This window comes from Lissotriton vulgaris, unplaced genomic scaffold (assembly GCF_964263255.1).
Source record: "Lissotriton vulgaris unplaced genomic scaffold, aLisVul1.2 SCAFFOLD_1843, whole genome shotgun sequence".
Classification (NCBI taxonomy): Eukaryota; Metazoa; Chordata; class Amphibia; order Caudata; family Salamandridae; genus Lissotriton; species Lissotriton vulgaris.
This window is the reverse complement of record NW_028255455.1, coordinates 502,794-506,034: the sequence shown is the minus strand read 5'-3', so window position 1 is coordinate 506,034 and position 3,241 is coordinate 502,794.

Below are 3,241 nucleotides of genomic sequence, written 5' to 3'. Positions count from 1 at the left end.
ATACATGATTTATAGTTGAACAAATCTTCAACATTTGCAAAAAATAATCTTTATGAGTATGAATAAAATACTTATGATAAGTGAAAAAGAAAAAAGACTTCGTTGAAAACTTTATTGACCATAATTTTGCTAGCTAGTCCAGCGCATATTCATCAGTGCCCTAGGAGACACTTGCACAATCAGTGCCACCGCAATCCTTCTTCATTATCTATACTCCCGAGCAGGGAGTAATCCAAAGGAGCACGACACACGCCCTAAACTACTTTATATTAAGTGCAGTGCACGGCCACCATCCATAATTGTTTGATTCATTCCTGCTCAGTGACTGTAGCACGCAACCCAAGCAAAATGCAATATGATGAAATCACCAAACTCACGGAAACTAAAGCTGGCACATTTGCATACTCCAATGAGGAATCATCCAATATGTACTCACTTATCCATGAAGAAACTATCGAATATACCACAACCAAATCAAAAGACCAACAAGTGAAACAAATCTTGTATTTATCACGCAAAATCATCAACCAGCGGTTACATGCCAGCACAATGATTAGATACCACAAGGCGTCAAGAATCCCAAGGGGACTGAGAATATTATTGAAACCATCTCTTTGCAAAAACTCCAAGAAATTCACTGATAAATGGTACGCAATTCTTAATAAGTGTTCCTTAGACCTAATTCTGCTGATTATTGAAGAACTGTCCCAAATTCTGGAAGAATTAGAGAAAGACATAGTCACAGTAAAGAAGAACTAGGAAAAACGATGACACCCGAAGAACTGAACAAAATATTAGAAGACATCAAGACTCAATTGACAAAACATTCTGAAGAAGTAAATGAAAGAAAACTGCGTAAATATCGTCGAGATACTATCGACTATAAACTGGGCGAAGTATACAATTGGGCTGAAGTATACGCAAGAAAAAGACAAAGCCGCCCATATACACAACAGACGGATACATCCTCTTCAGACACTGACGGTACGTCAGATACATCTAGAAAAAGACCCACAGTACCTACACCCACAGCCAGTTCAAGTACAGTCGCACAGCCTTTTTTAGGAGTAGGCCCCAACGCAGGAGACGACCCAGGAGGTCAAGAAGAAAACTCAGAACAAGAGAAGGAGAAAGACCCCCCACAAACTCGGAATGTAACGACCAAGAAAGACAAGAAGAAGAACCGATAGATAACTTGGTAATCAACATTTCAGATGTTAACCTCACTAAACTGCAAATCAAAACTCTTCAAAAAGGGACATCGTTTCTGCCCACCGCACATACTAATCATCTAGAAGTTAATATCAGCCTGCTCAAACTTATGAGAAAGTTAAGACTTCAACACTTTTTCACTAACATCATAGGAGAACACCAAGACACCAAGGAAGATTCCCTCAAAGGCCTCACCACCGGAAGTACTTATTTGGCCCCTATCAGCCATAAGGCACTGGATTTGTTTGAGCAATTAGTCAAACAGGATCTAAATAAAATCAATTACCGAAAACAAACTAAGACCAAGAATCTCACTCAAAAAGAATATGCTTTCCTCAAAACCATAGCAAACAATCCCACGATTATTTGCCAAAGAGCGGACAAGGGTGGCGCTCTTGTCATCAGGAACAAGGACTATTACAACTCACAAGCTTCATTGCATCTACAAGATGAGAACACGTATATGGAACTCAATTCTAACCCCACGAAAGAAATACAAGCAGTACTCCAGACTATCATCACAGAGGGCATAACAAAAGGATGTGTAGATGACAAAATGAAGAAATACCTTACCACTGATTACCCCAAAACACCAAAATTCTATTTGACACCAAAAATCCACAAAGATCCTATCAAACCTCCTTGTCGTCCCATAGTTTCAACTTGTGGGAGCATCCAGGAACCAGTGGGCAAACTGATTGATAAGTACCTTCAACCCTATGTTATCACCATGAACTCTTACATTAAAGACACCACTGACTTTTTGATTAAACTTGATAACATAAATCTTGAACCTGATGAAGATATAATCATGTGCACTATTGACGTCCAAGCTCTATACACCTCTATACCCCACGTGATGGGGTTGGAAGCAGTAGAAGAAGCATTGCTTCAAATGGAATATGAAGAAAACATGAAAGTATTCTTGTTGGAATTACTCAACTTCACCTTGATGCATAGTTACTTCAGATGGGAAGATAAATGGAACTTACAAAAGTCGGGAACTGCTATGGGAAATCCGGCAGCCCCTTCGTACGCTAACATTTTCATGCATCAATATGAGAATAACCACATCTTACAAAAAGAACAATGGCAACAAGGGTTACGTCTATATCTACGATATATCGACAATAATTTCATATTGTGGAAAGATACGAGAGAAAGCTTGATCTCCAATATTCAACAACTAAATCTCATAGATCAACGGATACAGTTTACCTATGAAATCCATGACAACCAAATTAATTACCTTGATGTAACCATCAAAAAAACAGGCGACAAGTTTGAAACCACACTTTACACCAAAACCACAGATCGCAATAATCTACTAACTTATCAGAGCTTCCACCACACTCCTTTCAAACAACATTTACCATATTCACAACTCCTCCGTGTGAAAAGAATTGTCTCAGACCCTGAAGAATCAAAGGCGCAATCTCAAATCATGTTAAATAAATTCAAAAAAAGAGGATATCCAAATGAGGTGTTAAACGCAGCTCTAGAAAGAGCTCAATCAAAAGACAGAAAAACACTACTTTCCATGCCGAAAACCAAAAAGGTAAATAAAACAACATGTGTGAGTAAATTTTCCACAGTTAGTCCACAGTTCAAGAAAATCATTAAGAAACATTGGCGAATACTACAGACTGAACCAGATTGTAACAACATTTTCATTGATGAACCATTATTTGCATTCTCCAGAGCAAAAAATGTAGGTGAAATTATCAAGAAAGCTACAGTAACGAAACCCAACATGAAGTTCAGAGGCACTATCCCATGTAAAAACTGCAGCAATTGCAATAATATCATGGAAGGTAACGCCATCACCCACCCTATGAGAGGGAATAAAATCAAGTTACAAGTTAATGGTATGTGTGACACCAAAAACATTGTTTACATGATGAAATGCCCATGCTGTAAAGCCTATGTTGGACAGACAGAACGCAAATTCAAAATAAGGTTAACCGAACATAAAAGTAACATAAGAACCAAAGCGTTAAAATCAGCAGTAGCTACCCACTTTGTTGAG